Consider the following 14422-nt stretch of genomic DNA (forward strand, 5'->3'; position numbering starts at 1 on the left):
GCACAGAGGACTCCCATTAGATTTAACAAAAACCTACCATCAACAAGACATATCATAATCAAATTCACAAAATACTCAGGCAAGGAGAGAATCATGAAAGCAGCAAGGGAAAAGAAAAGTCCCTAACCTACAAAGGAAGACAGATCAGGTTTTCAGCAGACCTACCACAGAAACTTCGCAGGCCAAAAAGGAGTAGCAGGATATATTCAATGTGCTGAATCAGAAAAATATGCAGCCAAGAATTCTTTATCCAGCAAGGCTGTCATTCAAAATAGAAGAGAGATAAAAAGTTTCCCAGACAAACAAAAATTAAAGGAGTTTGTGACCACTAAACCAGCCCTGAAAGAAATTTTAAGGGGAACTCTGAGAGGAGAAAAGATGAAAATATAAATAAATAAATACATACATACATACATACCAAAAGCAACAAAGATTAGAAAGGACCAAAGAACACCACCAGAAACTCCAACTCTACAAGCATCATAATGGCAATAAATTCTTATCTTTCAGTACTCACTCTAAACGCCAATGGACTCAACGTTCCATTCAAATGATAGAAAATCAAAGATAAAAAATCCTGAAAGAAACCAGAGGACAATCTACAAAATTGCAACTTTTCATGAACTCATTAGCTAGTTAAGGTTATGGATAGCTGGTTATCCTAACTCTGGTGAAATACAGGAGTCTCTAAAAAGAGACAAGACAAGAAACACCGACTCACTTGAAAATCACAGGAAGAATATGGGGTCTGATCATAAGTAGGGAAGAAGAATTCAGCTAACATTTTTGATCCAGTTGCTAAAGTCTGAGTGTGAATGTGGGATAATCTGAGAGAACAGGATCTCTGGGAGCCACAGAAATAGGGGATTTATTTCATACCCACTGGCAGGCTTTTGTCTATGGACCCCCACAAGGTATTCATTCCCAAAGAAGTCTGGTTAACAGAGCAGGAGACTAGAAGAGAAGGCATCCCTGAGGTAGAGGCCTGGATGAGGGGAGCAGTCCCCACTGCAGGAAAGGCAAGAAGCGTTGTCTGGAAATGTATATCTTTCAGAGGAAGCATAGCTGGTGGGCCAAGGACAGCAATCCCTATTCTTCCCAGGGCGTATGGCTGGGAGGAGCAGAAAGGAAAAAAGTCATCACGGGCTCAGAGCAACAGAGGTCTCCTGCTGGGGAAGGACAGGATCCCTGAGAAGGTCTCACCCCCAAAATTCAGGGATGTAGGGCTTGCCTAAGATTGAGATGGGACCAAGGCATCCTGCCCCAACCAGGTAACCAAGCACTGCTAGTAACAAGCACCTGAAATCTACCTCTATGGGAGGAGTGAGAGAGTGAAGAAGAAACCTTTCTGAAATGCAAACAAAGGCATACAGTAAAGGCCTAAAGATAAGAGTGGAGCAGGATCATTGAGAAAAAGGTAAACTGGTCCCACCGTAAGTACAAGGTAACACTAGAATTGGAAGCCAGTGGTGAACTGACAGCAAATATAGAACAAAACTCAGACCCAGCTTAGTTCTGACTACAATCACTCAACCTCCCACATACTTATGGCCCAGCAGAGGACTGCCCAATTCCAGATTAAATACTACATGCCTCAGTTGTTACTGTCCTAGACAATGTCTGCCTTTCAACCAAAATACAAAATACACACACACACACACACACACACACACACACAAAGGAATAAATAAAAATGTAATCCATTGTCAGCCAAAGTAAGCAGCAGAACCAGACTCATCAATGATTTTCATGTTGGAACTATCTTCCCTACTTATGATCGGACCCCATATTCTTCCTATGATTTTCAAGTGAATCAGTGTTTCTTGTCTCGTCTCTTTTTAGAGAACTATCACTTAAATAACTATAATATGCTAAAGGCTTTAGCGGAGAAGGTGGACAACATGTATGAACAGGGGGGAATTTTAGCAGAGAGATGGAAACTCTAAAAAAAGTGTCAAATAGAAATAATAGAAATAAACAATATGATAACAGACGAAGTGCTACATGCATTTATGGTAAAAAAAAATATTTAGCAAACTAGGAATAGAAGAAAACTATTTCTTCTGTGATAAAGATATCTACAAAAAATCTACCTTGACTGCTTTGCTGAGAAGTCAGAAACAAAGTAAGGGGGTGTTTACTCCCGAAACGCTATTCGACATCAAACTGAGTTCACTAAGACAAGAAAAGATTTTATACATATTGGAAAGGAAGCAATGAAACTGTTTCTATTCATAGATGAAATGTTTTCTCCATAGAAAATCCTCCAAATTCTACAAAACAAACTGGAACGCATAAGCTATCATGCCACAGTATGCATGGTCAATCTAAAAAAATCTGTTGAGTTTCTATATTGTAAAGGTGAGTGATTGGAAATTTAATTTTTTTAAATAGTACCATCTACAAAACACTAAAAACCATGAAATACTTCAGCATAAATCTAACAAAATATGTCTAGGATTGTATGCTGGAAACTACAAAACACGGATGAAAGAAGGCAAAGCCCTAAGCAAATGGGGACATACACTGTGTTTATAGATCGGAAAACTCAATGTTGCTAAAATGTCGTTTCTCTCCAAATTGATCTATAGGTTCAACACAATTCTGATCAGAAACATCATAGGCTTTATAGTAGAAGTAGCCAAGTGGGTTATAAAATTTATATGGAAATGCACAACCTTGAAAAAGAACAATGATGGCGAAGGACTCATACTACCTGGTTTTGATACTTACTGTGAAACTGCAGTAATTGAGCTAGTGTGGGTTCAGTGAAAGAACAGACATGTAGAGGACAGGAAGGAGATAGCTTTATTAGCTGAGTTGATTGTTTCAGATTAATCTTTTCAGCTATGTAGTAGATCCTTTCAGTTTGTAGATTGGTATTTTATTTCTTACAGTTACTAATTATAGTTTTAAATAATTGTTCCATGTTTCATATTTCTTCTTTAAGGACTCCAAGTTTTCCCATGTTGCTTTGTTTGTCCTCTGTGTCAACCATTTCATCCTGACCATTTTTTTCTTTTCGATCTCATTTAATTTCTTTGCCTTTAGTGCCACTTCCTGAATTTACATTTGAGCCTGTTCTCCCTTGGGTGCTATAGTGGGTCGAATGGCCACCCACCAAAAGTTAGGTCCACTCAAAAATTTTGAATGTGGCTATTTTTGGAAAAGGAGTTTGGGCAGATGTAATTATGGTGCGGATATTGACATGAGATCGTCCCAGATTACCTGGGTGGGCCCGAATTCCAATGGCAGTGTCCTTAGAAGAGAAGGGGAGCAGACATAGGAAAGAAGGGAAGGTGAAGACAGAGGCAAAGATTACAGTGATGCATGTAGAGAACCAAAGAGCCAAGGATTGCTGGAAGCCACCAGAAGCAAGGGGAGAGCCTCAGGAGGAACCAGCCCTGGTGACTCCTTGCTGGCGGACTTCCAGCCTTTAGAACTGCCAGAGAATCCATTTCAGCCACCCGGTTTGTGGTGATTTGTTAAGGCAGCCCTATGAAACTAACACACTTAACCTCTTAAAATTTTCTCTTCAAGTCTGAATTTCTTTTGGTCTCTTTATTTCTTGCGTTTGAGCAACTCTCTTTTAATTTCTTCCTGTTCTTTTTCCAAACTCATTTATGTTGTTGATTTCTGATTCTAGGCAATTTTTCATATTTCCAAATGCTTGTTCGAGGCTATTTAGTTCAGTCTAGAATGTCACCGTGCAGTTTTCTTCTTCTTCATGGTTGCTTTATGTTGTTCGGATTTGTTTGTCCTGTTTTGTTTGTTTGTTATCTCCCTTGGAATGTTGGAGGATTTTATCACTTGAGATGTATTGATTCTCTCTTTTTTTACCTTTAAGTAAATTTTGCACAGAATTATTTCATTTTCTTCCATTCTTTTTGTGGATTTGGGATGGTTTACAAGATTCTTAGTTTACTGGTGCCCTCTTCTGTCAGTGTGGCCAAGTACAGATTTTTAAGTGTATTTTTGGCGGTTGGGGAGGGATTGTATGTCCTTTGTGTGAAATCCAAGCCTATAATGTGCGCTGAAGAATATAAAGTTTTACCTGAAGGCCCTCGCCTTTCCAGTTCTGTATGGGTGAAACATACTGCCTTCTCAGGAAGAACCCTCAAAAGCACACAGCATTCTCGCATTACCCCCAAGTGCTCCTTCACATTCCCTCATTTGGGATGCTGTCTTGGAGTCATCCCCACCTGTACTCCCTGCTTCCCTGTCTCTTTCTTTGGGCCCTCTCTTTCTGGAAGCCACTGTTGGTATTTGCCAGGGAAACAAGGAAACGTCAACCAAGAAGGAACCAGTCGTGTGGGGAGGGGAAGGAACAGAATTCAAAGAGGAGAGAGGGGCAAAGGGAGTTCCTCAGAGAATGGCAAAATGAAGATCCAGGACAATGTTGTTTCGTGTAGGCTTAGAGAAAGCCAATTCTGGAGGGATCGTTCCCCCACCGCCCCCCTCAAAACAGGAAGGCAATATCTAATATTTACGAGTAAATATATGAGAAAAGTTTTATAGCTCTGTCAGAATTTGGGGATCGAACAGGGATATTACACAAGAACACTAAGCAAGAACACACACGCGAAAGTAATCATTAACTCTGCGGTGGGAAGAATTTAAAAGAAAGAAAATGTAACCATGGACTATGGCTCACCTAATAAAACTTATATAATAAAAAATGCAATTATTGAATATTGATTTAACCAAACATGACACTAGTAGGATTATACTAGGGGTGGGGTATAGGAGAAGAGTGTACGGGTGAGGGGTGAGTTGGAAGACAGCTAAGTTTTCAGCTTCCATTGTAGCAATTTCTAAAACTGAAAAATAAAAAAGCAATCTTAGGATCGAGCTCAGGAGGCGCTGATGTCGCGTTCTCCTTCCTCTGGCCTCCATACTAGGTATCTTCACTCACATACCTCAGCTCCCTTGAAGGCAATTCCCCTCCACCCTCTCTACATTTTACCATACGCTAAGACTCAGATCAGGTCCCGTACTCTTCCGGAAGTCCCCCCTGTTCGCTTGAACAAAATTGATCCCTGGGCTCTCATATTCCTAATATATTCCACTTTTCTGACATCTCACATTGTATTAGATTGCAAGGATTTGGAACTTGCAGAAAACGCTGATCCCTCCAAGGAGGCAGGGGAATAATAAACGTTCAGTAGATACAGATGGCCAAGAAAGGACACGGAGTCTTGCTTGGTGACCAGTACACATGCAGGGAGGGATGGGAAAGAAAAGGGGCTCGTGAGGGCTAGGGAGCAGGCCGAGGTGTTTGGCATTACCCCCTCAAAAGGATTCTTTCCGGGGCACCTGGGTGGCTCAGTCGGTTGAGTGTCCGACTTCGGCTCAGGTCATGATCTTGCGGTCCGTGAGTTCGAGCCCCGCGTCAGGCTCTGTGATGACCGCTCAGAGCCTGAAGCCTGCTTCAGATTCTGTGTCTCCCTCTCTATCTGACCCTCCCCCGTTCATGCTCTGTCTCTCTCTGTCTCAAAAATAAATAAATGTTAAAAAAAAAAATTAAAAAAAAAAAAAAGGATTCTTTCCTAGAAGAGGCCTTGAAGCATACATGAAGAGAGGAGTGAGCAAGAGGAGATTTTGAGACATCTGTGTGTGTGCTGTCTTGTTCTCTCCGGCCTAACAAGGGTTCTAGAGAAATTACTAAAGAATCTCCACAGCAGCTGCTGTGTTAATCTAACTCGTTACCTCAGGCCCTTCTGTGTGCCAGGGCACTGCGGACAGCCCCCCCAGATGCAGCTGTGATGCCCTGGTAAACACAATAACTGGAGTCACAAGTGTGCTTCCTCTCCATAAACCTACTCAAAGGCCGACCTTGTCCAGGGAGCCTCCTCCAGCCACTGAATCTCACTCATGATGTCCTGATCTTCTGAACTCAGAACATTTCTCTCTGGATCCCTTAGGAGTAGGGAGAGGGTGCCCTGCCCACATCCCGTCAGTCAGAGCCCTTCTACCACAGTGTGTCTTCACCCCTGCCCCCCCCCCCCCCCCCCGCCTTCTGCAGGCTTTGCAGGTAACGGCCAACACCTATGACCTTCACGGGCTTTCTCTCCTAGGCAATGGGCCTGTGCATTCTCACCGAGCGCAGGAGGTACCTGGGTGTTTTACATCTACCTCCCACACCCACACATAGCTCCTCGGTTGTGAAAAGAACGGGCAAAACAAACTTTGAGGAGCCAGTTACTCCCTGGAAGTCTCTACAATTCAGGCTGAACCTGCACTCCACCAGAAATTGCAACCTTGCTTAGCCTCGTCTCCTCCCCTATCCTGCTTCTGCCACTTTCTCACTCGCGTCTTTCTTAATAAATCACTAGCACCTGAGTCCCTGACTCAGGCTGTGATTCTGGGAGAAACCAGTTTAAGACCGTTAGTACCATGGGGCGCCTGGGTGGTGCAGTCGGTTAAGCGTCCAACTTCAGCCAGGTCACGATCTCACGGTCCGTGAGTTCGAGCCCCGCGTCAGGCTCTGGGCTGATGGCTCAGAGCCTGGAGCCTGTTTCCGATTCTGTGTCTCCCTGTCTCTCTGCCCCTCCCCCCCGTTCATGCTCTGTCTCTCTCTGTCCCAAAAATAAATAAACGTTGAAAAAAAAATTAAAAAAAAAAAAAAAAAAAAGACCGTTAGTACCAGAATCGGTCCCAGGAAGCGCACTCTAAGGGTGAGATTCTGGAGCTGGATCATACACTGGCCAGATGGAAATGACTCCGTGCTAGTGTTGATAGGCCCTGACATTCTGTAGCATTGCAACTACTAAAACTCTCACCTGTGGTTAACTGGGGCACTACCCAGGTAGAAGGCAATGCATTCACTTATTCAGTATCTTCGGCATTTGGGAAATACAAGGGCAATCAAAATTATGACTACCGTAGAACTTGGTAGTACCCCTGGATGTCCTTGATATATCAAAGACAGGAAGGCCTGCCATCTGCAGCATGGAATTATAGACCTTTGAAACAAAGACAAAACAAAAAGTAGCTTCCGAGCATGGTACCGAGCCCTGATAGAGACAAACCATCCGATCTTAGGAAATCAAGGAACTCTGGGAGCAGGGCTGCCCACCTTGAGCTGACAGCTGTCAGAATTACCAAGTCATAAGGTTGGGCAGGCCCAGCAACAAGCCATTCTGTGAAAAGAAGTGGTATATTCTGGATGTGGCTGGAGCCGGTACGTGCACAGACAGCTCAGTTTTCACTCATTACTCACCACCAGTGCACCAGTAACTTCTCTGCTAACAACCGTGGTCTCATGGGGGAGTTCCTTTGATCACCTGAGAAAGGGGGAAAATAACTAGGTCTGATTCATGGGTGGAGTATGTTGGTATAAGCCAAAAATCAACCATGAATTATATATACCTACACTCAGGGGTGGCCCTGAAAGACAGTGGTGAGAAGAAATTCCCCAAGTGGGCAGAGTTTGGACATTGCATCTGGTCATCCACCTTGTATGGACAGAGAGGTAGTCCATGACTACCTTCAGCGACAGTCGTGAATGGCTTGGCTAATTGGTTAGGGGCCTAGAGGGAGAAAGATCAGGAAATCAGGACTAAAGCAGTCTACAGGCAAACCTATGAGTGTGGGCTCAAAAGGCGAGCATCTGTGTACCACATGTTTCACGCCCACCAGTGAGAATCTATCCCTGCAGAAGAGGCATACCACAAGCTGGACAGAGTGACTCTTCCAATGGATGTCAGTCCGCCTGTGTTCCTGGCCATATCAATGTTTGTATAATAGGCCCATGAACAGAGCAGCCATGAAGGCAGAGATGAAGACACACTGTTTATGGGCCCATGGATGGCTCCGTTTTGCCCAGGTGGACCTCACTGCTGGCCTTGCTGAATGTCTGACCTATCAGAAACAGAAACCCACACTGAATCCAAATACAGTGTTAGCCCTCAAGAACAATGAGTCACTCAGTGAAAAGTTGATTACATTGGATCCTGTCCACTCTGAAAAGGGAAGCATTTTTCCTGATTGGGTTTGATGTATATTCCAGGAATGGGTTTCCCTTTCTTGCTCACAGGCCTCAGTTCACTAACCAAGGGCCCCCAGAGTATCTGATTTAACAGCATGAAATACTGCATAATGACGCTTTGGATGTGTGTCCATGGGCACAAAACTGTAGGAGCCACTAGTCCTACCACATACTACATCATCCAGAGGCTGCTGGCCTAATAGAGTGTTGAATCAGCCTCTTAAAGGTACAGCTGAAATGCCAGCTTGGAGGGGATACCCTGTGAGGGTTGGGTTCTTGTGTAATCAAATTAGGTAGAACATATGAGTCTGGCAATCAGCTGGTACAATCAGGAAATGACCTCAATTACCATCACTCCCACTTGAAGAATTTGTACTTCTTGTTCCTGCAAACTTAGGCCCTGTGGGTCTAAAAGTCCCGATTTCCTGGGGAGGTATGCTTCAAAGGATATATTAAGAATCCCATTAAAGGGGTGCCTGGGTGGCTCAGTCAGTGAAGTGTCTGACTCTTGATTTTGGCTCAGGTCATGATCTCATGGTTCATGTGTCCGAGCCCCATGGAGCCCGCTTGGGATTCTCTCTCTCCCACTCTGTCTGCCCCTCCCTTGTTTGTGCTCTGCCTCTCTCTCTCAAAATAAATAAACATGAAAAAATATTTTTTAAAAAATAATCCCATTAAATTTAAAGCAATGGCTCCCAACTGGTTCCTGCCAGGAGACCAAAAGATACAGAAATGAATCGCCAGACCATTGGGGGAATTGTCTCTGGGGAGACAGAACTATGCTTTATGATGCAGGTGGAAGGAATACATTTGGTGCTCGGGTGGCTCCCTGGGATATTCCTTGGTACTCTCATGGCCAGTATTCAGTGTGAATGGGTAGTTACAGAGCCATGGCCTAATAAAGGCATGGTAACCACGAGGTCAGAACCCTGAGGCTGAAGGTCTGGGTCATCTCACCAGGCTAGCCACCTAGACTGCCAGAAATGGTAGCCAAGGGCAAGGTGGGGGACCTAGAATAGGTAGTAGCAAAGAAAAATGACAAATAATACTTACAGTCTCAGGACTAAGTGCAGCAGTAAGAGACGTGGCTTATCCCATTGACATACCTCTTCTAAGCTTTTCCCCAGAAACTGTGACCTAGGGTTCCTTTTTCTCCACATCCTTGCCAACACTTGTTAGCTCTTGTCTTTTTGATGATAGTCTTTCTAACAAGTGTGAGGTGATAACTTTTGTGACTTTGATTTGCATTCCCCTGATGATTAGTGATGTTGAGCACTTCTTTATGTACTTGTTGGGTCATTTGTATGTTTTCTTTGGGAAAATGCCTATTTAGTTCCTTCTCTCTGACAGCTTTTTGATTGGATTGTTTTTGCTACTGAAATTTGTTGTATGAGTTGTATGAGTTCTTTATAAATTTTGTATTTTTCTTAATTTTTAAATGTTTATTTACTTTTGAGAGAGACAGAGAGACAGAGCACAAGCAGGGGAAGGGCAGAGAGGAAGGGAAACACAGAATCTGAAGCAGGCTCCAGGCTTTGAGCTGACAGCACAGAGCCCGACATGGGGCTCGAACCCACAAACTATGAGATCATGACCTGAGCCAAAGTCGGACGCCTAAGCAACTGAGCCACCCAGCCACCCCTATAAATTTTGAATTTTTAACTCTTTATCAGATACAGGATTTGCAAATGATTTCTCCATTCTGTAAGTTGTCTTTTCATTTTGTTGATTGTTTCTTTGCTGTGCAGAAGCTTTTTAGTTCAATGTAGTCCTGCTTGTTTATTTTTGTTTTTGTTACCTTTGTTTTTGGTGTCTATCTAAAAATCATTGCCAAGTCCAATGTTAAAACAGTTTTTTCATGTGATTTTTTTCTATGAGTTTTGTGGTCTCAGTTCTTATGTTTAATTTAAATCTGTGGTCCCTTTTGAGTTAATTTTTTGTGTAAGGTAGGAGTCCAATTTCATTCTTCCACATGTGGTTATCCAGTTTTCCCTGCTCCATTTATTGAAGAGACCATCCTTTCCCCATTAGATATCTTCTAGGCAGCATATATTTGGTTCTTGTTCTTTATCCATCCACCACTTGATGTCTTTGAAGAATTCAATCCATTTACCTTTAGGGTAATTATTGATAGGTAAGGACTTACTAATGTCATCATAGTCTTTTTTGGCTGTTTTATACTTCCTTTGACCCTTTCCTCATCTCTTGCTGCCTTCCTTTGTGAATTAATGATTTTCCTTAGTGGTATGCTCTGATTTTCTTCTCTTTATCTTTTGTGATTCTATTCTAGGTATTGTTTTGTGGTTCCTGTGAGGCGTTTATCAAACACTTTATATGAATAATACTCTATTTTATGCTGATAAGGGTTTAACTTCAATTGCATACCAAAACTCTACCCACTTACTCCCCGCTTTTATGTTTTTGATGTCATAGTTTACATCTTTTTGTATCGTGTGTCCAGTAACAAATTGTTATAGCTATAGTTATTTTTAATACTTTCTTTTGTCTTTTAACCCTCATGCTCGAGTTGAATAGCGCCACATTAGTCTTTGAGTATTTGGAATCTATGTTTATATTTACCAGTGTTATATATTTTCACGTTATTAAGTAGCATCCTTTTGTTTCAGTTCGAAAAACTTCTTTCATCATTTCTTGCAAAGAAGATTCAACAGTGATGAATTCCTTCAGCTTTTTTTTTTTTTTATTAGGGAAGGTCTTTATTTCCCCTTCATTTCTGAAGGACAGTTCTACTGGGTAGAATATTCTTGGTTCGCAGTTTCTTTCTTTCAGTACTTTGAATATGTCATCTTATTCTCTCTTGGCCTGCAAGACCTCTACTGAAAAATCCACCAATAGTGTTATGGGGTTTTCTTGTTGCAAGAATGTTTTTTCTCTTAGTTCTTTTAAAATTCCTTGTCTTTTAGACTATTTCATTATACTGTGTCTTGGATAAGACCTCTTTGGTTTAATACTTTGTGGTGACCTATTAGCATCAAGAATTTGCATATTTAAATTTAAATCTCTCCTCAGATTTGGGAAATTCTCAGCCATTACCTCTTTTTAAATTTTTTTTAACATTTATTTATTTTTGACAGAGAGAGGGAGAAAGAGAGCAGGGGAGGGTCAGAGAGATGGAGACACAGAATCTGAAGCAAGCTCCAGGCTCTGAGCTGTCAGCACAGAACCCGACGTGGGGCTCCAACTCACGGACTGTGAGATCATGACCTGAGCTGAAGTCAGACACTTCACTGACTGAGCCACCCAGACACCCCTTCATTACTTCTTTAAATAAGCTTTTTATCCCTTTTCCCTCTCTTCTGGAACTCCAATGATATGTACCTTATTTCTCTTGGTGTCCCATAAGTCCTGTGGGCTCTTTTCATTCTTTTTTCCTTTTGCTCCTCTGACTGATACTTTTAATTGGTCTGTCTTCTAGCACACTGATTCTTTCTTCTGCTTTGTCAAGTCTGTTGTTGAAGCTCTCTATTGAAGTCTTTAGTAGAATTCTTTAGTTATTGTATTCTTCAAATCCATGTTTGGTTCTTTTTCATGTTTTCTCTTTGTCAAACTTATTTTGTTTTTGTATTGTTTTCCTGATATCATTAATTTGTTTATCTCTGTTCTCTTTCAGCTTCTCTCTGAGTGTTTTTAGAACAATTATTTTGAATTCTTTGTCAGACAATTCTTAGATCTCCATTCTTTGGGGCCAGTTACTAGTTGGCTTACTGTATTCCTTTAGTGGAGTCATGCTTCCCTTAATCTTTTAAAAGTTTACTTATTTATTTTGAGGTAGAGAGAGATAGCACAAACAGGTAAAGGGCAGAGAGGAGAGAAAGATCCCAAGGAGGCTCCACACCATTGGCACAGAGCCCGATATGGGGCTCAAACCCATGAATTGCGAGATCATGACCTAAGCCAAGGTCAAGAGTTGGACACTTAACCAACTGAGCCACCCAGGCACCTTATTCTCAATGATTCCTGTAGCTCTGTGTAGGTGGCTGTGCATTGGAAGAAGCAGTCACTTCTTCTAGTTTTAGGGGCTGACTTTGGTAAGGGAAGACTTTCACTTGCAGGTGGGGGCATACTGGAGTGTGCTGTGATCCCAGGTCTAGTGGTGCAGGGCTCCATGTGTGAGCATGTGGCAATACCAGGTCCAGGGGGAGGCATATTTCTTCATCTCAAGCCACCAGAGTCCCCAGTATCAACAACTATGTGTCCTTGGGGAGGACTTGTTGGATGGGGAAATGAGTAATAGCTGCAAGAACTATTGTGATCTTCAGCGGCACCTCCATGGCCAGGGTACAGGCAGTGGTAGTGGCCAGAGCTGGTGGTATGCCACTCATCAGTGGGAGCCGGCTGCAAGTGCCTATGTGGTGGCAGGAGCCAGTTGCAGACACACACATCCAGGACAGACAGAAATGGCCAGGGACAACTACAGACTCCATGGCAGCTATGAATGCCCTGGATATCAACATGATTTCCCCTTGTTGTACGATCTCCCACTACATGTGTATACTTCAGTGGAGGCTGGTGACAGGGGTCGGGCCAGGGGGTGCGACTACACAGATGGAGGGGCTGGCTACAGGTTAGTACAGTGGTGCAGGCCAGTGACAGAAGACAGGGCCTGATCTGGGCCCACAAGCAGCTGTGGGGCACCCTGGCTGGCATCATGCCTTCCCACAGCTGCACGGTAGTATCGCTGGGTGCGTGCACTGCAGTAAAGGCTGGTGATGGACGTCAGGTCAACAGCATGCAAGGGAGCAGCTGGCGGGTCTTGCCCTGAGTGCACACATGGCAGCGGGGTCAGCCGTGAAGATCTAGGCCGGTGGTTTGCTCTGATGCAGCCACAGAGGCCTGAGTTGGCTGCCAGTGTGATTCCCAGGCTCTGGCAGGGATAGGGAGGGGGTGGTGATGGAGCAGGAGGGACTCAAGTGGCTGGCATCAGTGAACACAAATACCTGTAGGGTGAAAGCTGGTAAAATATGCAGGGATCTGGGAGCTGTGCTGGCCACTGGTTCTTTCTTCAGGAGTGAAAGCTGCCTGGTTTATCTGTGAAGCAGGCCACTGAACCACAACTGTTCCTGCTGCATGGCTGCTATTGGTAGGCCCTGCTTTCCTTTTCGTTCCTCGCCATCTTTATTACATCTCAGGTTTGCCTGTCTGGGTTGGGTGAGACTGAAGCAGGCCTTTTCTGTGATGCCATGAAAACCTGGAGAAGCTGGTTGCTCAGCCTGTTTCTCCTTTCCTGACAAGGGGAGCTCTTTCTAGCTGGGAAATCCCTGCTTGACACTGGGCAACACCAGTTTGCGAGGTGGGGTGATTCAGGCAAAATGCACCCGCCCTTCTTCTCGTGTGGTTATGCTCGGGTTCTGTTGTTCCACTGTGTTGCTAAAACTTCTTAGGTGGATCCCAGAGCGGTTTTTGTTCACAGCTAGCTGTCTAATGACTGATCTGTATGTGGGGACAGGAGCTGGGGTCTTCTACACCACTGTTTTGGTGGTCATTATCATTGTCATTACAGTCTTTGTAACTTCATCTCATGGCACCATTGTGGGGCATAATTTATATACATCAGCATTGCTCAGTTGGATAAACAGGTGGATGGGTGGGTGGATGGACAAATTTTATAGTTTTTAAAAGTTCTAAAATAAGAGGGTGCAAAGAGATAGCCGGCAGGATTAGTGGGCACTAGAGTCAAAGAGTTTTAAATGAACTTTGGGTCTGAACTAGAGAGTCTGTCCTAAGTGAAGATTGCTCAGTTGGGCAACAGTAGAAACTCCGGTGTAAAATTAAACTTAGAAAGTGTTCCCACACTTGAGTAGTGGGCTGGGAGTGTTGGGGTCCTCCCAGCTGGCAAACGGGGAATACTGCGACGTGGCTTCTGATGGAATTTACCAGGGCCTGATAGGAAATAACTCCCATGAGTGAAACTGAAGGGGAAAAAGCTGAGATTACTAACTGCTGGCCAAGTATATAGCAGACAGTGAGATCAGCATGGTCCCCACCGGCCAAACCACTAACTCCCTTCTTTTGGTAAGTAAGCACGGCCTGGAGCATTAGAATCAACTGCGGTTGCATTATTTTATTATAAAAGTGGCTACTCAGGGTTTCTCTGTGTTTTCACTTTCATCTAGAACTCTCCGTTGAGTACTACTTTATTACTCAGTACCCAGGGCCACACACTTCCCCTGTGCAATATGTTCCGAGAACGGGTGGTTTGCTGTTTGGAAAAGAGGTATTCGTGTAAAGACCTATCAGATATTTCTCTTTTGATCTCTTTCCATAGAGATTCACAAAGGCTCACAGCCTTTGTCTCAACCCGAGCTGCAGAGTTTAAGACTTTCAGCCATTTTCACGTCTGGGCCTAAGACTGGTTCTTTCCCTTCATTTAATCATGCCTCCAATAGACTTTTGGCAGGTGGGTTTTAGAAT

The sequence above is a fragment of the Leopardus geoffroyi genome, chromosome C2 (genome assembly GCF_018350155.1).
Source record: "Leopardus geoffroyi isolate Oge1 chromosome C2, O.geoffroyi_Oge1_pat1.0, whole genome shotgun sequence".
NCBI lineage: Eukaryota > Metazoa > Chordata > Mammalia > Carnivora > Felidae > Leopardus > Leopardus geoffroyi.